The sequence below is a fragment of the Phyllobates terribilis genome, unplaced genomic scaffold (genome assembly GCF_046119375.1).
Source record: "Phyllobates terribilis strain yellow unplaced genomic scaffold, ASM4611937v1 Scaffold_40__1_contigs__length_11209783, whole genome shotgun sequence".
Lineage (NCBI taxonomy): Eukaryota > Metazoa > Chordata > Amphibia > Anura > Dendrobatidae > Phyllobates > Phyllobates terribilis.
Window position 1 is genome coordinate 7,116,182 of NW_027362800.1, and position 24,791 is coordinate 7,140,972.

The 24,791-nt window shown below is 45.3% G+C and overlaps 18 non-coding genes and 1 pseudogene across 18 annotated transcripts; all 19 read right to left on the reverse strand.

The window, feature by feature from the left end:
• Nucleotides 1–322: 322 nt before the first annotated feature.
• LOC141188968 (U2 spliceosomal RNA) lies at nt 323–513 on the reverse strand. Its single transcript, XR_012263042.1, has one exon. It is a non-coding gene; the product is annotated as a U2 spliceosomal RNA (small nuclear RNA).
• Nucleotides 514–1,633: 1,120 nt separating this feature from the next.
• Nucleotides 1,634–1,824, reverse strand: LOC141184934 (U2 spliceosomal RNA). Its single transcript, XR_012259643.1, has one exon. It is a non-coding gene; the product is annotated as a U2 spliceosomal RNA (small nuclear RNA).
• A 1,120-nt stretch (nt 1,825–2,944) lies between these two features.
• LOC141184935 (U2 spliceosomal RNA) lies at nt 2,945–3,135 on the reverse strand. Its single transcript, XR_012259644.1, has one exon. It is a non-coding gene; the product is annotated as a U2 spliceosomal RNA (small nuclear RNA).
• A 1,119-nt stretch (nt 3,136–4,254) lies between these two features.
• LOC141188969 (U2 spliceosomal RNA) lies at nt 4,255–4,445 on the reverse strand. Its single transcript, XR_012263043.1, has one exon. It is a non-coding gene; the product is annotated as a U2 spliceosomal RNA (small nuclear RNA).
• Nucleotides 4,446–5,569: 1,124 nt separating this feature from the next.
• On the reverse strand, nt 5,570–5,752 carry LOC141185956 (U2 spliceosomal RNA). Its single transcript, XR_012260533.1, has one exon. It is a non-coding gene; the product is annotated as a U2 spliceosomal RNA (small nuclear RNA).
• Nucleotides 5,753–6,546: 794 nt separating this feature from the next.
• On the reverse strand, nt 6,547–6,638 carry LOC141186226 (U2 spliceosomal RNA; annotated as a pseudogene).
• Nucleotides 6,639–7,760: 1,122 nt separating this feature from the next.
• On the reverse strand, nt 7,761–7,951 carry LOC141185260 (U2 spliceosomal RNA). Its single transcript, XR_012259939.1, has one exon. It is a non-coding gene; the product is annotated as a U2 spliceosomal RNA (small nuclear RNA).
• A 1,121-nt stretch (nt 7,952–9,072) lies between these two features.
• LOC141188971 (U2 spliceosomal RNA) lies at nt 9,073–9,263 on the reverse strand. Its single transcript, XR_012263045.1, has one exon. It is a non-coding gene; the product is annotated as a U2 spliceosomal RNA (small nuclear RNA).
• Nucleotides 9,264–10,385: 1,122 nt separating this feature from the next.
• LOC141185094 (U2 spliceosomal RNA) lies at nt 10,386–10,576 on the reverse strand. Its single transcript, XR_012259788.1, has one exon. It is a non-coding gene; the product is annotated as a U2 spliceosomal RNA (small nuclear RNA).
• A 1,115-nt stretch (nt 10,577–11,691) lies between these two features.
• LOC141188972 (U2 spliceosomal RNA) lies at nt 11,692–11,882 on the reverse strand. The gene has a single exon (XR_012263046.1). It is a non-coding gene; the product is annotated as a U2 spliceosomal RNA (small nuclear RNA).
• Nucleotides 11,883–13,002: 1,120 nt separating this feature from the next.
• On the reverse strand, nt 13,003–13,193 carry LOC141185451 (U2 spliceosomal RNA). The gene has a single exon (XR_012260113.1). It is a non-coding gene; the product is annotated as a U2 spliceosomal RNA (small nuclear RNA).
• Nucleotides 13,194–14,315: 1,122 nt separating this feature from the next.
• Nucleotides 14,316–14,506, reverse strand: LOC141188973 (U2 spliceosomal RNA). The gene has a single exon (XR_012263047.1). It is a non-coding gene; the product is annotated as a U2 spliceosomal RNA (small nuclear RNA).
• A 1,120-nt stretch (nt 14,507–15,626) lies between these two features.
• On the reverse strand, nt 15,627–15,817 carry LOC141188974 (U2 spliceosomal RNA). The gene has a single exon (XR_012263048.1). It is a non-coding gene; the product is annotated as a U2 spliceosomal RNA (small nuclear RNA).
• A 1,120-nt stretch (nt 15,818–16,937) lies between these two features.
• Nucleotides 16,938–17,128, reverse strand: LOC141191186 (U2 spliceosomal RNA). The gene has a single exon (XR_012265185.1). It is a non-coding gene; the product is annotated as a U2 spliceosomal RNA (small nuclear RNA).
• A 1,121-nt stretch (nt 17,129–18,249) lies between these two features.
• Nucleotides 18,250–18,440, reverse strand: LOC141188975 (U2 spliceosomal RNA). The gene has a single exon (XR_012263049.1). It is a non-coding gene; the product is annotated as a U2 spliceosomal RNA (small nuclear RNA).
• Nucleotides 18,441–19,560: 1,120 nt separating this feature from the next.
• Nucleotides 19,561–19,751, reverse strand: LOC141188976 (U2 spliceosomal RNA). The gene has a single exon (XR_012263050.1). It is a non-coding gene; the product is annotated as a U2 spliceosomal RNA (small nuclear RNA).
• A 1,119-nt stretch (nt 19,752–20,870) lies between these two features.
• LOC141191187 (U2 spliceosomal RNA) lies at nt 20,871–21,061 on the reverse strand. The gene has a single exon (XR_012265186.1). It is a non-coding gene; the product is annotated as a U2 spliceosomal RNA (small nuclear RNA).
• Nucleotides 21,062–22,179: 1,118 nt separating this feature from the next.
• Nucleotides 22,180–22,370, reverse strand: LOC141188977 (U2 spliceosomal RNA). The gene has a single exon (XR_012263051.1). It is a non-coding gene; the product is annotated as a U2 spliceosomal RNA (small nuclear RNA).
• A 1,121-nt stretch (nt 22,371–23,491) lies between these two features.
• On the reverse strand, nt 23,492–23,682 carry LOC141188978 (U2 spliceosomal RNA). Its single transcript, XR_012263052.1, has one exon. It is a non-coding gene; the product is annotated as a U2 spliceosomal RNA (small nuclear RNA).
• Between the last annotated feature and the right edge of the window lie 1,109 nt (nt 23,683–24,791).

Genomic DNA, 24,791 nt, shown 5'->3' on the forward strand with positions numbered 1-24,791 from the left:
CAGCTTATCTCACCACCTGTAGTTATTTAGTTGAAAGCTCCAAAATGCTTGCCTAATATGTCTGTTTATCCAAAAGGAAGTATAGAGGGAGAGCTAGATAGATAGCATTGCATTACATTACATTACATGGCAATGCAATGCACAGTTGCTGAAGTTGAACCAAAATGAGCTTGTCATCTGGCTTCTGCAACTTTTAACATGAAAAATCCAATGAGGAGAAGAAAAGCAAAGCCAAAGAGTCCATCCCAAAATCCGACAAACAAGCAAAATGAACAAAAAGCATTGAATTCAATTCTTTCTGATTTTAGAAACTGCATTAAAGAAGGGGTGCACCGGTCCTGGAGATACTGCAATACCAGGTCAATGCGTGGAGTGGACAGAGCAAGCTCTTTTTCCATCTCCCTGTTCTAAAAATCCATTTAATATATGGTCCCCAGATAGGGGACGTATCAGATATTAAACTGATAAGAACAGATACTACACTTGATCTTAGCCAAAAGGCCGAGAAGCGATAACCAGAATTGGTTTCCGACTACGGTGCCACCCAAGGATTCTGAAAAGTCCATTTGTGGAGATGGCCACCTGGACTCCCGTTAAGAAGACATGCTGTCAACCTCTAGATCCCTCACATGCCTGCACTTTTCGGCTTGCTGCTGCTGCAATCCACGCGTTTTAGATCTGCATAACTCCACCTCTTTTAGCACAGTACCCTCAACCCCCGGCTGTTCCCACCCGCCTCAACACCGTTGGAAGGGAGGAGAACCAATTAAGGCGGGGGGGGGGTGGAACGAGCAGCTGTCTACCCTTAGCAGGAGGGTTGCTGATTAATTACCTCTCCTGCTGCTGCTGCTGCTGGCTGTCCAGCAGCAGACTGAAGGTGGCTGCTGCTGTGCGCAGGTATATAAAGGCTCAGAGCCTATTATGACACGCGCAGCCAGCGTTCCATTGCCACATTCCGTCTACTGCAGGCGGGATACCTGGATGGCTGAATGTCACTGAGAAGCTCACAGAGACCGCCATAAGCAACAGTTTAAAAGAATGCCACAGACTAATCAACCAAACTTTTTGGGTTGGTTTCTCTTTTATAGTCTGCAGGCATTAAATGAAAGAAGTCAGTGTTCCAGCAGAAGGAGACAACGTTTCAGAAAAGGCATTGTTGCAAACCAAAAAAGAAATTTTAATCGCAGCAGAGTAACCAGCTCACATACCTGTTAGCTCAGGTGAGTTTAAAAGGCTGCTGTTGATAACAAGGGCATTTGCTAAATAGATGGTGTGTGTGCAACAATATACTGAAAGGTCAATTATATTGTGCAGCTTATCTCACCACCTGTAGTTATTTAGTTGAAAGCTCCAAAATGCTTGCCTAATATGTCTGTTTATCCAAAAGGAAGTATAGAGGGAGAGCTAGATAGATAGCATTGCATTACATTACATTACATGGCAATGCAATGCACAGTTGCTGAAGTTGAACCAAAATGAGCTTGTCATCTGGCTTCTGCAACTTTTAACATGAAAAATCCAATGAGGAGAAGAAAAGCAAAGCCAAAGAGTCCATCCCAAAATCCGACAAACAAGCAAAATGAACAAAAAGCATTGAATTCAATTCTTTCTGATTTTAGAAACTGCATTAAAGAAGGGGTGCACCGGTCTTGGAGATACTGCAATACCAGGTCAATGCGTGGAGTGGACAGAGCAAGCTCTTTTTCCATCTCCCTGTTCTAAAAATCCATTTAATATATGGTCCCCAGATAGGGGACGTATCAGATATTAAACTGATAAGAACAGATACTACACTTGATCTTAGCCAAAAGGCCGAGAAGTGATAACCAGAATTGGTTTCCGACTACGGTGCCACCCAAGGATTCTGAAAAGTCCATTTGTGGAGATGGCCACCTGGACTCCCGTTAAGAAGACATGCTGTCAACCTCTAGATCCCTCACATGCCTGCACTTTTCGGCTTGCTGCTGCTGCAATCCACGCGTTTTAGATCTGCATAACTCCACCTCTTTTAGCACAGTACCCTCAACCCCCGGCTGTTCCCACCCGCCTCAACACCGTTGAAAGGGAGGAGAACCAATTAGGCGGGGGGGGGGGTGGAACGAGCAGCTGTCTACCCTTAGCAGGAGGGTTGCTGATTAATTACCTCTCCTGCTGCTGCTGCTGCTGGCTGTCCAGCAGCAGACTGAAGGTGGCTGCTGCTGTGCGCAGGTATATAAAGGCTCAGAGCCTATTATGACACGCGCAGCCAGCGTTCCATTGCCACATTCCGTCTACTGCAGGCGGGATACCTGGATGGCTGAATGTCACTGAGAAGCTCACAGAGACCGCCATAAGCAACAGTTTAAAAGAATGCCACAGACTAATCAACCAAACTTTTTGGGTTGGTTTCTCTTTTATAGTCTGCAGGCATTAAATGAAAGAAGTCAGTGTTCCAGCAGAGGGAGACAACGTTTCAGAAAAGGCATTGTAGCAAACCAAAAAAGAAATTTTAAGCGCAGCAGAGTAACCAGCTCACATACCTGTTAGCTCAGGTGAGTTTAAAAGGCTGCTGTTGATAACAAGGGCATTTGCTAAATAGATGGTGTGTGTGCAACAATATACTGAAAGGTCAATTATATTGTGCAGCTTATCTCACCACCTGTAGTTATTTAGTTGAAAGCTCCAAAATGCTTGCCTAATATGTCTGTTTATCCAAAAGGAAGTATAGAGGGAGAGCTAGATAGATAGCATTGCATTACATTACATTACATGGCAATGCAATGCACAGTTGCTGAAGTTGAACCAAAATGAGCTTGTCATCTGGCTTCTGCAACTTTTAACATGAAAAATCCAATGAGGAGAAGAAAAGCAAAGCCAAAGAGTCCATCCCAAAATCCGACAAACAAGCAAAATGAACAAAAAGCATTGAATTCAATTCTTTCTGATTTTAGAAACTGCATTAAAGAAGGGGTGCACCGGTCTTGGAGATACTGCAATACCAGGTCAATGCGTGGAGTGGACAGAGCAAGCTCTTTTTCCATCTCCCTGTTCTAAAAATCCATTTAATATATGGTCCCCAGATAGGGGACGTATCAGATATTAAACTGATAAGAACAGATACTACACTTGATCTTAGCCAAAAGGCCGAGAAGTGATAACCAGAATTGGTTTCCGACTACGGTGCCACCCAACGATTCTGAAAAGTCCATTTGTGGAGATGGCCACCTGGACTCCCGTTAAGAAGACATGCTGTCAACCTCTAGATCCCTCACATGCCTGCACTTTTCGGCTTGCTGCTGCTGCAATCCACGCGTTTTAGATCTGCATAACTCCACCTCTTTTAGCACAGTACCCTCAACCCCCGGCTGTTCCCACCCGCCTCAACACCGTTGGAAGGGAGGAGAACCAATTAGGCGGGGGGGGGGTGGAACGAGCAGCTGTCTACCCTTAGCAGGAGGGTTGCTGATTAATTACCTCTCCTGCTGCTGCTGCTGCTGGCTGTCCAGCAGCAGACTGAAGGTGGCTGCTGCTGTGCGCAGGTATATAAAGGCTCAGAGCCTATTATGACACGCGCAGCCAGCGTTCCATTGCCACATTCCGTCTACTGCAGGCGGGATACCTGGATGGCTGAATGTCACTGAGAAGCTCACAGAGACCGCCATAAGCAACAGTTTAAAAGAATGCCACAGACTAATCAACCAAACTTTTTGGGTTGGTTTCTCTTTTATAGTCTGCAGGCATTAAATGAAAGAAGTCAGTGTTCCAGCAGAGGGAGACAACGTTTCAGAAAAGGCATTGTAGCAAACCAAAAAAGAAATTTTAAGCGCAGCAGAGTAACCAGCTCACATACCTGTTAGCTCAGGTGAGTTTAAAAGGCTGCTGTTGATAACAAGGGCATTTGCTAAATAGATGGTGTGTGTGCAACAATATACTGAAAGGTCAATTATATTGTGCAGCTTATCTCACCACCTGTAGTTATTTAGTTTAAAGCTCCAAAATGCTTGCCTAATATGTCTGTTTATCCAAAAGGAAGTATAGAGGGAGAGCTAGATAGATAGCATTGCATTACATTACATTACATGGCAATGCAATGCACAGTTGCTGAAGTTGAACCAAAATGAGCTTGTCATCTGGCTTCTGCAACTTTTAACATGAAAAATCCAATGAGGAGAAGAAAAGCAAAGCCAAAGAGTCCATCCCAAAATCCGACAAACAAGCAAAATGAACAAAAAGCATTGAATTCAATTCTTTCTGATTTTAGAAACTGCATTAAAGAAGGGGTGCACCGGTCCTGGAGATACTGCAATACCAGGTCAATGCGTGGAGTGGACAGAGCAAGCTCTTTTTCCATCTCCCTGTTCTAAAAATCCATTTAATATATGGTCCCCAGATAGGGGACGTATCAGATATTAAACTGATAAGAACAGATACTACACTTGATCTTAGCCAAAAGGCCGAGAAGCGATAACCAGAATTGGTTTCCGACTACGGTGCCACCCAAGGATTCTGAAAAGTCCATTTGTGGAGATGGCCACCTGGACTCCCGTTAAGAAGACATGCTGTCAACCTCTAGATCCCTCACATGCCTGCACTTTTCGGCTTGCTGCTGCTGCAATCCACGCGTTTTAGATCTGCATAACTCCACCTCTTTTAGCACAGTACCCTCAACCCCCGGCTGTTCCCACCCGCCTCAACACCGTTGGAAGGGAGGAGAACCAATTAAGGCAGGGGGGGGGGGGGGGGAACGAGCAGCTGTCTACCCTTAGCAGGAGGGTTGCTGATTAATTACCTCTCCTGCTGCTGCTGCTGCTGGCTGTCCAGCAGCAGACTGAAGGTGGCTGCTGCTGTGCGCAGGTATATAAAGGCTCAGAGCCTATTATGACACGCGCAGCCAGCGTTCCATTGCCACATTCCGTCTACTGCAGGCGGGATACCTGGATGGCTGAATGTCACTGAGAAGCTCACAGAGACCGCCATAAGCAACAGTTTAAAAGAATGCCACAGACTAATCAACCAAACTTTTTGGGTTGGTTTCTCTTTTATAGTCTGCAGGCATTAAATGAAAGAAGTCAGTGTTCCAGCAGAGGGAGACAACGTTTCAGACAAGGCATTGTAGCAAACCAAAAAAGAAATTTTAAGCGCAGCAGAGTAACCAGCTCACATACCTGTTAGCTCAGGTGAGTTTAAAAGGCTGCTGTTGATAACAAGGGCATTTGCTAAATAGATGGTGTGTGTGCAACAATATACTGAAAGGTCAATTATATTGTGCAGCTTATCTCACCACCTGTAGTTATTTAGGTGAAAGCTCCAAAATGCTTGCCTAATATGTCTGTTTATCCAAAAGGAAGTATAGAGGGAGAGCTAGATAGATAGCATTGCATTACATTACATTACATGGCAATGCAATGCACAGTTGCTGAAGTTGAACCAAAATGAGCTTGTCATCTGGCTTCTGCAACTTTTAACATGAAAAATCCAATGAGGAGAAGAAAAGCAAAGCCAAAGAGTCCATCCCAAAATCCGACAAACAAGCAAAATGAACAAAAAGCATTGAATTCAATTCTTTCTGATTTTAGAAACTGCATTAAAGAAGGGGTGCACCGGTCCTGGAGATACTGCAATACCAGGTCAATGCGTGGAGTGGACAGAGCAAGCTCTTTTTCCATCTCCCTGTTCTAAAAATCCATTTAATATATGGTCCCCAGATAGGGGACGTATCAGATATTAAACTGATAAGAACAGATTTTTTTTTTTTTTTTTTCGAAAGCCCGAATTCGTGTACAAAACCCGAGTGCGCTTAAAAAAGTGACAAGTGCCACAAAAAAAGTGCACTAGGATGCTGGTCTTCTTGAAACCCTCTCCAAAAGGAGAAGGGTCCCCCAAACCATTCCCCGTCCCTCCGAGCCAAAAGGCCACAGCGAGGAACAGGGACAAAAAGCCACCTCCAGCCGAAGCCAGAGGCGACCCAATCTTACCCCCAGCACCTGCCCGAGTTCTCACCCGAGCAAGGCACTGGGAGCCAAAGACTGTGCTCCCCTCCCGGAAGAGGGGAGCCAACAACGCTCTCCTCCCGAAAGAGGAGAGCCAGGGGGGTTCAGGGGGGAGCGGAACCTGATGGCCACACACTCCCCCCCTAGACCTGCCAAGAGAGGAACCCGTAAGGGAACCGCATCCCGACAAAATCCTAGTAGGACGTGACACACGTGAATAAGTGGACACACAGTGACAAAGAAATTAAATAAATAGTGAAGGTTTCACAGTATAATACTGCCCGGACCTTCGACCGGGAATTGAAAAATTCCCCATCCTAAGGCCAGAAGGCCCGGAATAAGGGTGTGTGCGAAGAAAGAAAATTTGAAGTGCTTGTGCAAATGTGCCATAAACTCAAGTGGGGTTCCCAATCCCAGTGAGTTAAGGCACCCCAGGGTCACCACTCCTGGGGCACTTCACACTTCGGGCTTTCGATCTTCCCCGGCCCAATGGCGTCGATCCTGGGGGGCCATGCTTTCCACCAGATGACTATATTAGCCACCTGGCGTACTAACAAGCGCCTAAACCCCAGTGTGCATAATGTATCAATCTACTAGGGCGGCCAACATCCAAAACCGCCTTTTCGAAAGATACTACACTTGATCTTAGCCAAAAGGCCGAGAAGCGATAACCAGAATTGGTTTCCGACTACGGTGCCACCCAAGGATTCTGAAAAGTCCATTTGTGGAGATGGCCACCTGGACTCCCGTTAAGAAGACATGCTGTCAACCTCTAGATCCCTCACATGCCTGCACTTTTCGGCTTGCTGCTGCTGCAATCCACGCGTTTTAGATCTGCATAACTCCACCTCTTTTAGCACAGTACCCTCAACCCCCGGCTGTTCCCACCCGCCTCAACACCGTTGGAAGGGAGGAGAACCAATTAAGGCGGGGGGGGGGGGTGGAACGAGCAGCTGTCTACCCTTAGCAGGAGGGTTGCTGATTAATTACCTCTCCTGCTGCTGCTGCTGCTGGCTGTCCAGCAGCAGACTGAAGGTGGCTGCTGCTGTGCGCAGGTATATAAAGGCTCAGAGCCTATTATGACACGCGCAGCCAGCGTTCCATTGCCACATTCCGTCTACTGCAGGCGGGATACCTGGATGGCTGAATGTCACTGAGAAGCTCACAGAGACCGCCATAAGCAACAGTTTAAAAGAATGCCACAGACTAATCAACCAAACTTTTTGGGTTGGTTTCTCTTTTATAGTCTGCAGGCATTAAATGAAAGAAGTCAGTGTTCCAGCAGAGGGAGACAACGTTTCAGAAAAGGCATTGTAGCAAACCAAAAAAGAAATTTTAAGCGCAGCAGAGTAACCAGCTCACATACCTGTTAGCTCAGGTGAGTTTAAAAGGCTGCTGTTGATAACAAGGGCATTTGCTAAATAGATGGTGTGTGTGCAACAATATACTGAAAGGTCAATTATATTGTGCAGCTTATCTCACCACCTGTAGTTATTTAGGTGAAAGCTCCAAAATGCTTGCCTAATATGTCTGTTTATCCAAAAGGAAGTATAGAGGGAGAGCTAGATAGATAGCATTGCATTACATTACATTACATGGCAATGCAATGCACAGTTGCTGAAGTTGAACCAAAATGAGCTTGTCATCTGGCTTCTGCAACTTTTAACATGAAAAATCCAATGAGGAGAAGAAAAGCAAAGCCAAAGAGTCCATCCCAAAATCCGACAAACAAGCAAAATGAACAAAAAGCATTGAATTCAATTCTTTCTGATTTTAGAAACTGCATTAAAGAAGGGGTGCACCGGTCCTGGAGATACTGCAATACCAGGTCAATGCGTGGAGTGGACAGAGCAAGCTCTTTTTCCATCTCCCTGTTCTAAAAATCCATTTAATATATGGTCCGCAGATAGGGGACGTATCAGATATTAAACTGATAAGAACAGATACTACACTTGATCTTAGCCAAAAGGCCGAGAAGCGATAACCAGAATTGGTTTCCGACTACGGTGCCACCCAAGGATTCTGAAAAGTCCATTTGTGGAGATGGCCACCTGGACTCCCGTTAAGAAGACATGCTGTCAACCTCTAGATCCCTCACATGCCTGCACTTTTCGGCTTGCTGCTGCTGCAATCCACGCGTTTTAGATCTGCATAACTCCACCTCTTTTAGCACAGTACCCTCAACCCCCGGCTGTTCCCACCCGCCTCAACACCGTTGGAAGGGAGGAGAACCAATTAAGGCGGGGGGGGGGGTGGAACGAGCAGCTGTCTACCCTTAGCAGGAGGGTTGCTGATTAATTACCTCTCCTGCTGCTGCTGCTGCTGGCTGTCCAGCAGCAGACTGAAGGTGGCTGCTGCTGTGCGCAGGTATATAAAGGCTCAGAGCCTATTATGACACGCGCAGCCAGCGTTCCATTGCCACATTCCGTCTACTGCAGGCGGGATACCTGGATGGCTGAATGTCACTGAGAAGCTCACAGAGACCGCCATAAGCAACAGTTTAAAAGAATGCCACAGACTAATCAACCAAACTTTTTGGGTTGGTTTCTCTTTTATAGTCTGCAGGCATTAAATGAAAGAAGTCAGTGTTCCAGCAGAGGGAGACAACGTTTCAGAAAAGGCATTGTAGCAAACCAAAAAAGAAATTTTAAGCGCAGCAGAGTAACCAGCTCACATACCTGTTAGCTCAGGTGAGTTTAAAAGGCTGCTGTTGATAACAAGGGCATTTGCTAAATAGATGGTGTGTGTGCAACAATATACTGAAAGGTCAATTATATTGTGCAGCTTATCTCACCACCTGTAGTTATTTAGGTGAAAGCTCCAAAATGCTTGCCTAATATGTCTGTTTATCCAAAAGGAAGTATAGAGGGAGAGCTAGATAGATAGCATTGCATTACATTACATTACATGGCAATGCAATGCACAGTTGCTGAAGTTGAACCAAAATGAGCTTGTCATCTGGCTTCTGCAACTTTTAACATGAAAAATCCAATGAGGAGAAGAAAAGCAAAGCCAAAGAGTCCATCCCAAAATCCGACAAACAAGCAAAATGAACAAAAAGCATTGAATTCAATTCTTTCTGATTTTAGAAACTGCATTAAAGAAGGGGTGCACCGGTCCTGGAGATACTGCAATACCAGGTCAATGCGTGGAGTGGACAGAGCAAGCTCTTTTTCCATCTCCCTGTTCTAAAAATCCATTTAATATATGGTCCCCAGATAGGGGACGTATCAGATATTAAACTGATAAGAACAGATACTACACTTGATCTTAGCCAAAAGGCCGAGAAGCGATAACCAGAATTGGTTTCCGACTACGGTGCCACCCAAGGATTCTGAAAAGTCCATTTGTGGAGATGGCCACCTGGACTCCCGTTAAGAAGACATGCTGTCAACCTCTAGATCCCTCACATGCCTGCACTTTTCGGCTTGCTGCTGCTGCAATCCACGCGTTTTAGATCTGCATAACTCCACCTCTTTTAGCACAGTACCCTCAACCCCCGGCTGTTCCCACCCGCCTCAACACCGTTGGAAGGGAGGAGAACCAATTAAGGCGGGGGGGGGGGGTGGAACGAGCAGCTGTCTACCCTTAGCAGGAGGGTTGCTGATTAATTACCTCTCCTGCTGCTGCTGCTGCTGGCTGTCCAGCAGCAGACTGAAGGTGGCTGCTGCTGTGCGCAGGTATATAAAGGCTCAGAGCCTATTATGACACGCGCAGCCAGCGTTCCATTGCCACATTCCGTCTACTGCAGGCGGGATACCTGGATGGCTGAATGTCACTGAGAAGCTCACAGAGACCGCCATAAGCAACAGTTTAAAAGAATGCCACAGACTAATCAACCAAACTTTTTGGGTTGGTTTCTCTTTTATAGTCTGCAGGCATTAAATGAAAGAAGTCAGTGTTCCAGCAGAGGGAGACAACGTTTCAGAAAGGGCATTGTAGCAAACCAAAAAAGAAATTTTAAGCGCAGCAGAGTAACCAGCTCACATACCTGTTAGCTCAGGTGAGTTTAAAAGGCTGCTGTTGATAACAAGGGCATTTGCTAAATAGATGGTGTGTGTGCAACAATATACTGAAAGGTCAATTATATTGTGCAGCTTATCTCACCACCTGTAGTTATTTAGGTGAAAGCTCCAAAATGCTTGCCTAATATGTCTGTTTATCCAAAAGGAAGTATAGAGGGAGAGCTAGATAGATAGCATTGCATTACATTACATTACATGGCAATGCAATGCACAGTTGCTGAAGTTGAACCAAAATGAGCTTGTCATCTGGCTTCTGCAACTTTTAACATGAAAAATCCAATGAGGAGAAGAAAAGCAAAGCCAAAGAGTCCATCCCAAAATCCGACAAACAAGCAAAATGAACAAAAAGCATTGAATTCAATTCTTTCTGATTTTAGAAACTGCATTAAAGAAGGGGTGCACCGGTCCTGGAGATACTGCAATACCAGGTCAATGCGTGGAGTGGACAGAGCAAGCTCTTTTTCCATCTCCCTGTTCTAAAAATCCATTTAATATATGGTCCCCAGATAGGGTACGTATCAGATATTAAACTGATAAGAACAGATACTACACTTGATCTTAGCCAAAAGGCCGAGAAGCGATAACCAGAATTGGTTTCCGACTACGGTGCCACCCAAGGATTCTGAAAAGTCCATTTGTGGAGATGGCCACCTGGACTCCCGTTAAGAAGACATGCTGTCAACCTCTAGATCCCTCACATGCCTGCACTTTTCGGCTTGCTGCTGCTGCAATCCACGCGTTTTAGATCTGCATAACTCCACCTCTTTTAGCACAGTACCCTCAACCTCCGGCTGTTCCCACCCGCCTCAACACCGTTGGAAGGGAGGAGAAACAATTAAGGCGGGGGGGGGGGGGGAACGAGCAGCTGTCTACCCTTAGCAGGAGGGTTGCTGATTAATTACCTCTCCTGCTGCTGCTGGCTGTCCAGCAGCAGACTGAAGGTGGCTGCTGCTGTGCGCAGGTATATAAAGGCTCAGAGCCTATTATGACACGCGCAGCCAGCGTTCCATTGCCACATTCCGTCTACTGCAGGCGGGATACCTGGATGGCTGAATGTCACTGAGAAGCTCACAGAGACCGCCATAAGCAACAGTTTAAAAGAATGCCACAGACTAATCAACCAAACTTTTTGGGTTGGTTTCTCTTTTATAGTCTGCAGGCATTAAATGAAAGAAGTCAGTGTTCCAGCAGAGGGAGACAACGTTTCAGAAAAGGCATTGTAGCAAACCAAAAAAGAAATTTTAAGCGCAGCAGAGTAACCAGCTCACATACCTGTTAGCTCAGGTGAGTTTAAAAGGCTGCTGTTGATAACAAGGGCATTTGCTAAATAGATGGTGTGTGTGCAACAATATACTGAAAGGTCAATTATATTGTGCAGCTTATCTCACCACCTGTAGTTATTTAGGTGAAAGCTCCAAAATGCTTGCCTAATATGTCTGTTTATCCAAAAGGAAGTATAGAGGGAGAGCTAGATAGATAGCATTGCATTACATTACATTACATGGCAATGCAATGCACAGTTGCTGAAGTTGAACCAAAATGAGCTTGTCATCTGGCTTCTGCAACTTTTAACATGAAAAATCCAATGAGGAGAAGAAAAGCAAAGCCAAAGAGTCCATCCCAAAATCCGACAAACAAGCAAAATGAACAAAAAGCATTGAATTCAATTCTTTCTGATTTTAGAAACTGCATTAAAGAAGGGGTGCACCGGTCCTGGAGATACTGCAATACCAGGTCAATGCGTGGAGTGGACAGAGCAAGCTCTTTTTCCATCTCCCTGTTCTAAAAATCCATTTAATATATGGTCCCCAGATAGGGGACGTATCAGATATTAAACTGATAAGAACAGATACTACACTTGATCTTAGCCAAAAGGCCGAGAAGCGATAACCAGAATTGGTTTCCGACTACGGTGCCACCCAAGGATTCTGAAAAGTCCATTTGTGGAGATGGCCACCTGGACTCCCGTTAAGAAGACATGCTGTCAACCTCTAGATCCCTCACATGCCTGCACTTTTCGGCTTGCTGCTGCTGCAATCCACGCGTTTTAGATCTGCATAACTCCACCTCTTTTAGCACAGTACCCTCAACCCCCGGCTGTTCCCACCCGCCTCAACACCGTTGGAAGGGAGGAGAACCAATTAAGGCGGGGGGGGGGTGGAACGAGCAGCTGTCTACCCTTAGCAGGAGGGTTGCTGATTAATTACCTCTCCTGCTGCTGCTGCTGCTGGCTGTCCAGCAGCAGACTGAAGGTGGCTGCTGCTGTGCGCAGGTATATAAAGGCTCAGAGCCTATTATGACACGCGCAGCCAGCATTCCATTGCCACATTCCGTCTACTGCAGGCGGGATACCTGGATGGCTGAATGTCACTGAGAAGCTCACAGAGACCGCCATAAGCAGCAGTTTAAAAGAATGCCACAGACTAATCAACCAAACTTTTTGGGTTGGTTTCTCTTTTATAGTCTGCAGGCATTAAATGAAAGAAGTCAGTGTTCCAGCAGAGGGAGACAACGTTTCAGAAAAGGCATTGTAGCAAACCAAAAAAGAAATTTTAAGCGCAGCAGAGTAACCAGCTCACATACCTGTTAGCTCAGGTGAGTTTAAAAGGCTGCTGTTGATAACAAGGGCATTTGCTAAATAGATGGTGTGTGTGCAACAATATACTGAAAGGCTAATTATATTGTGCAGCTTATCTCACCACCTGTAGTTATTTAGGTGAAAGCTCCAAAATGCTTGCCTAATATGTCTGTTTATCCAAAAGGAAGTATAGAGGGAGAGCTAGATAGATAGCATTGCATTACATTACATTACATGGCAATGCAATGCACAGTTGCTGAAGTTGAACCAAAATGAGCTTGTCATCTGGCTTCTGCAACTTTTAACATGAAAAATCCAATGAGGAGAAGAAAAGCAAAGCCAAAGAGTCCATCCCAAAATCCGACAAACAAGCAAAATGAACAAAAAGCATTGAATTCAATTCTTTCTGATTTTAGAAACTGCATTAAAGAAGGGGTGCACCGGTCCTGGAGATACTGCAATACCAGGTCAATGCGTGGAGTGGACAGAGCAAGCTCTTTTTCCATCTCCCTGTTCTAAAAATCCATTTAATATATGGTCCCCAGATAGGGGACGTATCAGATATTAAACTGATAAGAACAGATACTACACTTGATCTTAGCCAAAAGGACGAGAAGCGATAACCAGAATTGGTTTCCAACTACGGTGCCACCCAAGGATTCTGAAAAGTCCATTTGTGGAGATGGCCACCTGGACTCCCGTTAAGAAGACATGCTGTCAACCTCTAGATCCCTCACATGCCTGCACTTTTCGGCTTGCTGCTGCTGCAATCCACGCGTTTTAGATCTGCATAACTCCACCTCTTTTAGCACAGTACCCTCAACCCCCGGCTGTTCCCACCCGCCTCAACACCGTTGGAAGGGAGGAGAACCAATTAAGGCGGGGGGGGGGGGGGGTGGAACGAGCAGCTGTCTACCCTTAGCAGGAGGGTTGCTGATTAATTACCTCTCCTGCTGCTGCTGCTGGCTGTCCAGCAGCAGACTGAAGGTGGCTGCTGCTGTGCACAGGTATATAAAGGCTCAGAGCCTATTATGACACGCGCAGCCAGCGTTCCATTGCCACATTCCGTCTACTGCAGGCGGGATACCTGGATGGCTGAATGTCACTGAGAATCTCACAGAGACCGCCATAAGCAACAGTTTAAAAGAATGCCACAGACTAATCAACCAAACTTTTTGGGTTGGTTTCTCTTTTATAGTCTGCAGGCATTAAATGAAAGAAGTCAGTGTTCCAGCAGAGGGAGACAACGTTTCAGAAAAGGCATTGTAGCAAACCAAAAAAGAAATTTTAAGCGCAGCAGAGTAACCAGCTCACATACCTGTTAGCTCAGGTGAGTTTAAAAGGCTGCTGATGATAACAAGGGCATTTGCTAAATAGATGGTGTGTGTGCAACAATATACTGAAAGGTCAATTATATTGTGCAGCTTATCTCACCACCTGTAGTTATTTAGGTGAAAGCTCCAAAATGCTTGCCTAATATGTCTGTTTATCCAAAAGGAAGTATAGAGGGAGAGCTAGATAGATAGCATTGCATTACATTACATTACATGGCAATGCAATGCACAGTTGCTGAAGTTGAACCAAAATGAGCTTGTCATCTGGCTTCTGCAACTTTTAACATGAAAAATCCAATGAGGAGAAGAAAAGCAAAGCCAAAGAGTCCATCCCAAAATCCGACAAACAAGCAAAATGAACAAAAAGCATTGAATTCAATTCTTTCTGATTTTAGAAACTGCATTAAAGAAGGGGTGCACCGGTCCTGGAGATACTGCAATACCAGGTCAATGCGTGGAGTGGACAGAGCAAGCTCTTTTTCCATCTCCCTGTTCTAAAAATCCATTTAATATATGGTCCCCAGATAGGGGACGTATCAGATATTAAACTGATAAGAACAGATACTACACTTGATCTTAGCCAAAAGGCCGAGAAGCGATAACCAGAATTGGTTTCCGACTACGGTGCCACCCAAGGATTCTGAAAAGTCCATTTGTGGAGATGGCCACCTGGACTCCCGTTAGGAAGACATGCTGTCAACCTCTAGATCCCTCACATGCCTGCACTTTTCGGCTTGCTGCTGCTGCAATCCACGCGTTTTAGATCTGCATAACTCACCTCTTTTAGCACAGTACCCTCAACCCCCGGCTGTTCCCACCCGCCTCAACACCGTTGGAAGGGAGGAGAACCAATTAAGGCGGGGGGGGGGGTGGAACGAGCAGCTGTCTACCCTTAGCAGGAGGGTTGCTGATTAATTACCTCTCCTGCTGCTGCTGCTGCTGGCTGTCCAGCAGCAGACTGAAGGTGGCTGCTGCTGTGCGCAGGTATATAAAGGCTCAGAGCCTATTATGACACGCGCAGCCAGCGTTCCATTGCCACATTCCGTCTACTGCAGGCGGGATACCTGGATGGCTGAATGTCACTGAGAAGCTCACAGAGACCGCCATAAGCAACAGTTTAAAAGAATGCCACAGACTAATCAACCAAACTTTTTGGGTTGGTTTCTCTTTTATAGTCTGCAGGCATTAAATGAAAGAAGTCAGTGTTCCAGCAGAGGGAGACAACGTTTCAGAAAAGGCATTGTAGCAAACCAAAAAAGAAATTTTAAGCTCAGCAGAGTAACCAGCTCACATACCTGTTAGCTCAGGTGAGTTTAAAAGGCTGCTGTTGATAACAAGGGCATTTGCTAAATAGATGGTGTGTGTGCAACAATATACTGAAAGGTCAATTATATTGTGCAGCTTATCTCACCACCTGTAGTTATTTAGGTGAAAGCTCCAAAATGCTTGCCTAATATGTCTGTTTATCCAAAAGGAAGTATAGAGGGAGAGCTAGATAGATAGCATTGCATTACATTACATTACATGGCAATGCAATGCACAGTTGCTGAAGTTGAACCAAAATGAGCTTGTCATCTGGCTTCTGCAACTTTTAACATGAAAAATCCAATGAGGAGAAGAAAAGCAAAGCCAAAGAGTCCATCCCAAAATCCGACAAACAAGCAAAATGAACAAAAAGCATTGAATTCAATTCTTTCTGATTTTAGAAACTGCATTAAAGAAGGGGTGCACCGGTCCTGGAGATACTGCAATACCAGGTCAATGCGTGGAGTGGACAGAGCAAGCTCTTTTTCCATCTCCCTGTTCTAAAAATCCATTTAATATATGGTCCCCAGATAGGGGACGTATCAGATATTAAACTGATAAGAACAGATACTACACTTGATCTTAGCCAAAAGGCCGAGAAGCGATAACCAGAATTGGTTTCCGACTACGGTGCCACCCAAGGATTCTGAAAAGTCCATTTGTGGAGATGGCCACCTGGACTCCCGTTAAGAAGACATGCTGTCAACCTCTAGATCCCTCACATGCCTGCACTTTTCGGCTTGCTGCTGCTGCAATCCACGCGTTTTAGATCTGCATAACTCCACCTCTTTTAGCACAGTACCCTCAACCCCCGGCTGTTCCCACCCGCCTCAACACCGTTGGAAGGGAGGAGAACCAATTAAGGCGGGGGGGGGGTGGAACGAGCAGCTGTCTACCCTTAGCAGGAGGGTTGCTGATTAATTACCTCTCCTGCTGCTGCTGCTGCTGGCTGTCCAGCAGCAGACTGAAGGTGGCTGCTGCTGTGCGCAGGTATATAAAGGCTCAGAGCCTATTATGACACGCGCAGCCAGCGTTCCATTGCCACATTCTGTCTACTGCAGGCGGGATACCTGGATGGCTGAATGTCACTGAGAAGCTCACAGAGACCGCCATAAGCAACAGTTTAAAAGAATGCCACAGACTAATCAACCAAACTTTTTGGGTTGGTTTCTCTTTTATAGTCTGCAGGCATTAAATGAAAGAAGTCAGTGTTCCAGCAGAGGGAGACAACATTTCAGAAAAGGCATTGTAGCAAACCAAAAAAGAAATTTTAAGCGCAGCAGAGTAACCAGCTCACATACCTGTTAGCTCAGGTGAGTTTAAAAGGCTGCTGTTGATAACAAGGGCATTTGCTAAATAGATGGTGTGTGTGCAACAATATACTGAAAGGTCAATTATATTGTGCAGCTTATCTCACCACCTGTAGTTATTTAGGTGAAAGCTCCAAAATGCTTGCCTAATATGTCTGTTTATCCAAAAGGAAGTATAGAGGGAGAGCTAGATAGATAGCATTGCATTACATTACATTACATGGCAATGCAATGCACAGTTGCTGAAGTTGAACCAAAATGAGCTTGTCATCTGGCTTCTGCAACTTTTAACATGAAAAATCCAATGAGGAGAAGAAAAGCAAAGCCAAAGAGTCCATCCCAAAATCCGACAAACAAGCAAAATGAACAAAAAGCATTGAATTCAATTCTTTCTGATTTTAGAAACTGCATTAAAGAAGGGGTGCACCGATCCTGGAGATACTGCAATACCAGGTCAATGCGTGGAGTGGACAGAGCAAGCTCTTTTTCCATCTCCCTGTTCTAAAAATCCATTTAATATATGGTCCCCAGATAGGGGACGTATCAGATATTAAACTGATAAGAACAGATACTACACTTGATCTTAGCCAAAAGGCTGAGAAGCGATAACCAGAATTGGTTTCCGACTACGGTGCCACCCAAGGATTCTGAAAAGTCCATTTGTGGAGATGGCCACCTGGACTCCCGTTAAGAAGACATGCTGTCAACCTCTAGATCCCTCACATGCCTGCACTTTTCGGCTTGCTGCTGCTGCAATCCACGCGTTTTAGATCTGCATAACTCCACCTCTTTTAGCACAGTACCCTCAACCCCCGGCTGTTCCCACCCGCCTCAACACCGTTGGAAGGGAGGAGAACCAATTAAGGCGGGGGGGGGGGTGGAACGAGCAGCTGTCTACCCTTAGCAGGAGGGTTGCTGATTAATTACCTCTCCTGCTGCTGCTGCTGCTGGCTGTCCAGCAGCAGACTGAAGGTGGCTGCTGCTGTGCGCAGGTATATAAAGGCTCAGAGCCTATTATGACACGCGCAGCCAGCGTTCCATTGCCACATTCCGTCTACTGCAGGCGGGATACCTGGATGGCTGAATGTCACTGAGAAGCTCACAGAGACCGCCATAAGCAACAGTTTAAAAGAATGCCACAGACTAATCAACCAAACTTTTTGGGTTGGTTTCTCTCTTATAGTCTGCAGGCATTAAATGAAAGAAGTCAGTGTTCCAGCAGAGGGAGACAACGTTTCAGAAAAGGCATTGTAGCAAACCAAAAAAGAAATTTTAAGCTCAGCAGAGTAACCAGCTCACATACCTGTTAGCTCAGGTGAGTTTAAAAGGCTGCTGTTGATAACAAGGGCATTTGCTAAATAGATGGTGTGTGTGCAACAATATACTGAAAGGTCAATTATATTGTGCAGCTTATCTCACCACCTGTAGTTATTTAGGTGAAAGCTCCAAAATGCTTGCCTAATATGTCTGTTTATCCAAAAGGAAGTATAGAGGGAGAGCTAGATAGATAGCATTGCATTACATTACATTACATGGCAATGCAATGCACAGTTGCTGAAGTTGAACCAAAATGAGCTTGTCATCTGGCTTCTGCAACTTTTAACATGAAAAATCCAATGAGGAGAAGAAAAGCAAAGCCAAAGAGTCCATCCCAAAATCCGACAAACAAGCAAAATGAACAAAAAGCATTGAATTCAATTCTTTCTGATTTTAGAAACTGCATTAAAGAAGGGGTGCACCGGTCCTGGAGATACTGCAATACCAGGTCAATGCGTGGAGTGGACAGAGCAAGCTCTTTTTCCATCTCCCTGTTCTAAAAATCCATTTAATATATGGTCCCCAGATAGGGGACGTATCAGATATTAAACTGATAAGAACAGATACTACACTTGATCTTAGCCAAAAGGCCGAGAAGCGATAACCAGAATTGGTTTCCGACTACGGTGCCACCCAAGGATTCTGAAAAGTCCATTTGTGGAGATGGCCACCTGGACTCCCGTTAGGAAGACATGCTGTCAACCTCTAGATCCCTCACATGCCTGCACTTTTCGGCTTGCTGCTGCTGCAATCCACGCGTTTTAGATCTGCATAACTCCACCTCTTTTAGCACAGTACCCTCAACCCCCGGCTGTTCCCACCCGCCTCAACACCGTTGGAAGGGAGGAGAACCAATTAAGGCGGGGGGGGGGTGGAACGAGCAGCTGTCTACCCTTAGCAGGAGGGTTGCTGATTAATTACCTCTCCTGCTGCTGCTGCTGCTGGCTGTCCAGCAGCAGACTGAAGGTGGCTGCTGCTGTGCGCAGGTATATAAAGGCTCAGAGCCTATTATGACACGCGCAGCCAGCGTTCCATTGCCACATTCCGTCTACTGCAGGCGGGATACCTGGATGGCTGAATGTCACTGAGAAGCTCACAGAGACCGCCATAAGCAACAGTTTAAAAGAATGCCACAGACTAATCAACCAAACTTTTTGGGTTGGTTTCTCTTTTATAGTCTGCAGGCATTAAATGAGAGAAGTCAGTGTTCCAGCAGAGGGAGACAACGTTTCAGAAAAGGCATTGTAGCAAACCAAAAAAGAAATTTTAAGCTCAGCAGAGTAACCAGCTCACATACCTGTTAGCTCAGGTGAGTTTAAAAGGCTGCTGTTGATAACAAGGGCATTTGCTAAATAGATGGTGTGTGTGCAACAATATACTGAAAGGTCAATTATATTGTGCAGCTTATCTCACCACCTGTAGTTATTTAGGTGAAAGCTCCAAAATGCTTGCCTAATATGTCTGTTTATCCAAAAGGAAGTATAGAGGGAGAGCTAGATAGATAGCATTGCATTACATTACATTACATGGCAATGCAATGCACAGTTGCTGAAGTTGAACCAAAATGAGCTTGTCATCTGGCTTCTGCAACTTTTAACATGAAAAATCCAATGAGGAGAAGAAAAGCAAAGCCAAAGAGTCCATCCCAAAATCCGACAAACAAGCAAAATGAACAAAAAGCATTGAATTCAATTCTTTCTGATTTTAGAAACTGCATTAAAGAAGGGGTGCACCGGTCCTGGAGATACTGCAATACCAGGTCAATGCGTGGAGTGGACAGAGCAAGCTCTTTTTCCATCTCCCTGTTCTAAAAATCCATTTAATATATGGTCCCCAGATAGGGGACGTATCAGATATTAAACTGATAAGAACAGATACTACACTTGATCTTAGCCAAAAGGCCGAGAAGCGATAACCAGAATTGGTTTCCGACTACGGTGCCACCCAAGGATTCTGAAAAGTCCATTTGTGGAGATGGCCACCTGGACTCCCGTTAAGAAGACATGCTGTCAACCTCTAGATCCCTCACATGCCTGCACTTTTCGGCTTGCTGCTGCTGCAATCCACGCGTTTTAGATCTGCATAACTCCACCTCTTTTAGCACAGTACCCTCAACCCCCGGCTGTTCCCACCCGCCTCAACACCGTTGGAAGGGAGGAGAACCAATTAAGGCGGGGGGGGGTGGAACGAGCAGCTGTCTACCCTTAGCAGGAGGGTTGCTGATTAATTACCTCTCCTGCTGCTGCTGCTGCTGGCTGTCCAGCAGCAGACTGAAGGTGGCTGCTGCTGTGCGCAGGTATATAAAGGCTCAGAGCCTATTATGACACGCGCAGCCAGCGTTCCATTGCCACATTCTGTCTACTGCAGGCGGGATACCTGGATGGCTGAATGTCACTGAGAAGCTCACAGAGACCGCCATAAGCAACAGTTTAAAAGAATGCCACAGACTAATCAACCAAACTTTTTGGGTTGGTTTCTCTTTTATAGTCTGCAGGCATTAAATGAAAGAAGTCAGTGTTCCAGCAGAGGGAGACAACATTTCAGAAAAGGCATTGTAGCAAACCAAAAAAGAAATTTTAAGCGCAGCAGAGTAACCAGCTCACATACCTGTTAGCTCAGGTGAGTTTAAAAGGCTGCTGTTGATAACAAGGGCATTTGCTAAATAGATGGTGTGTGTGCAACAATATACTGAAAGGTCAATTATATTGTGCAGCTTATCTCACCACCTGTAGTTATTTAGGTGAAAGCTCCAAAATGCTTGCCTAATATGTCTGTTTATCCAAAAGGAAGTATAGAGGGAGAGCTAGATAGATAGCATTGCATTACATTACATTACATGGCAATGCAATGCACAGTTGCTGAAGTTGAACCAAAATGAGCTTGTCATCTGGCTTCTGCAACTTTTAACATGAAAAATCCAATGAGGAGAAGAAAAGCAAAGCCAAAGAGTCCATCCCAAAATCCGACAAACAAGCAAAATGAACAAAAAGCATTGAATTCAATTCTTTCTGATTTTAGAAACTGCATTAAAGAAGGGGTGCACCGATCCTGGAGATACTGCAATACCAGGTCAATGCGTGGAGTGGACAGAGCAAGCTCTTTTTCCATCTCCCTGTTCTAAAAATCCATTTAATATATGGTCCCCAGATAGGGGACGTATCAGATATTAAACTGATAAGAACAGATACTACACTTGATCTTAGCCAAAAGGCTGAGAAGCGATAACCAGAATTGGTTTCCGACTACGGTGCCACCCAAGGATTCTGAAAAGTCCATTTGTGGAGATGGCCACCTGGACTCCCGTTAAGAAGACATGCTGTCAACCTCTAGATCCCTCACATGCCTGCACTTTTCGGCTTGCTGCTGCTGCAATCCACGCGTTTTAGATCTGCATAACTCCACCTCTTTTAGCACAGTACCCTCAACCCCCGGCTGTTCCCACCCGCCTCAACACCGTTGGAAGGGAGGAGAACCAATTAAGGCGGGGGGGGGGGTGGAACGAGCAGCTGTCTACCCTTAGCAGGAGGGTTGCTGATTAATTACCTCTCCTGCTGCTGCTGCTGGCTGTCCAGCAGCAGACTGAAGGTGGCTGCTGCTGTGCGCAGGTATATAAAGGCTCAGAGCCTATTATGACACGCGCAGCCAGCGTTCCATTGCCACATTCCGTCTACTGCAGGCGGGATACCTGGATGGCTGAATGTCACTGAGAAGCTCACAGAGACCGCCATAAGCAACAGTTTAAAAGAATGCCACAGACTAATCAACCAAACTTTTTGGGTTGGTTTCTCTCTTATAGTCTGCAGGCATTAAATGAAAGAAGTCAGTGTTCCAGCAGAGGGAGACAACGTTTCAGAAAAGGCATTGTAGCAAACCAAAAAAGAAATTTTAAGCTCAGCAGAGTAACCAGCTCACATACCTGTTAGCTCAGGTGAGTTTAAAAGGCTGCTGTTGATAACAAGGGCATTTGCTAAATAGATGGTGTGTGTGCAACAATATACTGAAAGGTCAATTATATTGTGCAGCTTATCTCACCACCTGTAGTTATTTAGGTGAAAGCTCCAAAATGCTTGCCTAATATGTCTGTTTATCCAAAAGGAAGTATAGAGGGAGAGCTAGATAGATAGCATTGCATTACATTACATTACATGGCAATGCAATGCACAGTTGCTGAAGTTGAACCAAAATGAGCTTGTCATCTGGCTTCTGCAACTTTTAACATGAAAAATCCAATGAGGAGAAGAAAAGCAAAGCCAAAGAGTCCATCCCAAAATCCGACAAACAAGCAAAATGAACAAAAAGCATTGAATTCAATTCTTTCTGATTTTAGAAACTGCATTAAAGAAGGGGTGCACCGGTCCTGGAGATACTGCAATACCAGGTCAATGCGTGGAGTGGACAGAGCAAGCTCTTTTTCCATCTCCCTGTTCTAAAAATCCATTTAATATATGGTCCCCAGATAGGGGACGTATCAGATATTAAACTGATAAGAACAGATACTACACTTGATCTTAGCCAAAAGGCCGAGAAGCGATAACCAGAATTGGTTTCCGACTACGGTGCCACCCAAGGATTCTGAAAAGTCCATTTGTGGAGATGGCCACCTGGACTCCCGTTAGGAAGACATGCTGTCAACCTCTAGATCCCTCACATGCCTGCACTTTTCGGCTTGCTGCTGCTGCAATCCACGCGTTTTAGATCTGCATAACTCCACCTCTTTTAGCACAGTACCCTCAACCCCCGGCTGTTCCCACCCGCCTCAACACCGTTGGAAGGGAGGAGAACCAATTAAGGCGGGGGGGGGGGTGGAACGAGCAGCTGTCTACCCTTAGCAGGAGGGTTGCTGATTAATTACCTCTCCTGCTGCTGCTGCTGCTGGCTGTCCAGCAGCAGACTGAAGGTGGCTGCTGCTGTGCGCAGGTATATAAAGGCTCAGAGCCTATTATGACACGCGCAGCCAGCGTTCCATTGCCACATTCCGTCTACTGCAGGCGGGATACCTGGATGGCTGAATGTCACTGAGAAGCTCACAGAGACCGCCATAAGCAACAGTTTAAAAGAATGCCACAGACTAATCAACCAAACTTTTTGGGTTGGTTTCTCTTTTATAGTCTGCAGGCATTAAATGAAAGAAGTCAGTGTTCCAGCAGAGGGAGACAACGTTTCAGAAAAGGCATTGTAGCAAACCAAAAAAGAAATTTTAAGCGCAGCAGAGTAACCAGCTCACATACCTGTTAGCTCAGGTGAGTTTAAAAGGCTGCTGTTGATAACAAGGGCATTTGCTAAATAGATGGTGTGTGTGCAACAATATACTGAAAGGTCAATTATATTGTGCAGCTTATCTCACCACCTGTAGTTATTTAGGTGAAAGCTCCAAAATGCTTGCCTAATATGTCTGTTTATCCAAAAGGAAGTATAGAGGGAGAGCTAGATAGATAGCATTGCATTACATTACATTACATGGCAATGCAATGCACAGTTGCTGAAGTTGAACCAAAATGAGCTTGTCATCTGGCTTCTGCAACTTTTAACATGAAAAATCCAATGAGGAGAAGAAAAGCAAAGCCAAAGAGTCCATCCCAAAATCCGACAAACAAGCAAAATGAACAAAAAGCATTGAATTCAATTCTTTCTGATTTTAGAAACTGCATTAAAGAAGGGGTGCACCGGTCCTGGAGATACTGCAATACCAGGTCAATGCGTGGAGTGGACAGAGCAAGCTCTTTTTCCATCTCCCTGTTCTAAAAATCCATTTAATATATGGTCCCCAGATAGGGGACGTATCAGATATTAAACTGATAAGAACAGATACTACACTTGATCTTAGCCAAAAGGCCGAGAAGCGATAACCAGAATTGGTTTCCGACTACGGTGCCACCCAAGGATTCTGAAAAGTCCATTTGTGGAGATGGCCACCTGGACTCCCGTTAAGAAGACATGCTGTCAACCTCTAGATCCCTCACATGCCTGCACTTTTCGGCTTGCTGCTGCTGCAATCCACGCGTTTTAGATCTGCATAACTCCACCTCTTTTAGCACAGTACCCTCAACCCCCGGCTGTTCCCACCCGCCTCAACACCGTTGGAAGGGAGGAGAACCAATTAAGGCGGGGGGGTGGGGGTGGAACGAGCAGCTGTCTACCCTTAGCAGGAGGGTTGCTGATTAATTACCTCTCCTGCTGCTGCTGCTGCTGGCTGTCCAGCAGCAGACTGAAGGTGGCTGCTGCTGTGCGCAGGTATATAAAGGCTCAGAGCCTATTATGACACGCGCAGCCAGCGTTCCATTGCCACATTCCGTCTACTGCAGGCGAGATACCTGGATGGCTGAATGTCACTGAGAAGCTCACAGAGACCGCCATAAGCAACAGTTTAAAAGAATGCCACAGACTAATCAACCAAACTTTTTGGGTTGGTTTCTCTTTTATAGTCTGCAGGCATTAAATGAAAGAAGTCAGTGTTCCAGCAGAGGGAGACAACGTTTCAGAAAAGGCATTGTAGCAAACCAAAAAAGAAATTTTAAGCGCAGCAGAGTAACCAGCTCACATACCTGTTAGCTCAGGTGAGTTTAAAAGGCTGCTGTTGATAACAAGGGCATTTGCTAAATAGATGGTGTGTGTGCAACAATATACTGAAAGGTCAATTATATTGTGCAGCTTATCTCACCACCTGTAGTTATTTAGGTGAAAGCTCCAAAATGCTTGCCTAATATGTCTGTTTATCCAAAAGGAAGTATAGAGGGAGAGCTAGATAGATAGCATTGCATTACATTACATTACATGGCAATGCAATGCACAGTTGCTGAAGTTGAACCAAAATGAGCTTGTCATCTGGCTTCTGCAACTTTTAACATGAAAAATCCAATGAGGAGAAGAAAAGCAAAGCCAAAGAGTCCATCCCAAAATCCGACAAACAAGCAAAATGAACAAAAAGCATTGAATTCAATTCTTTCTGATTTTAG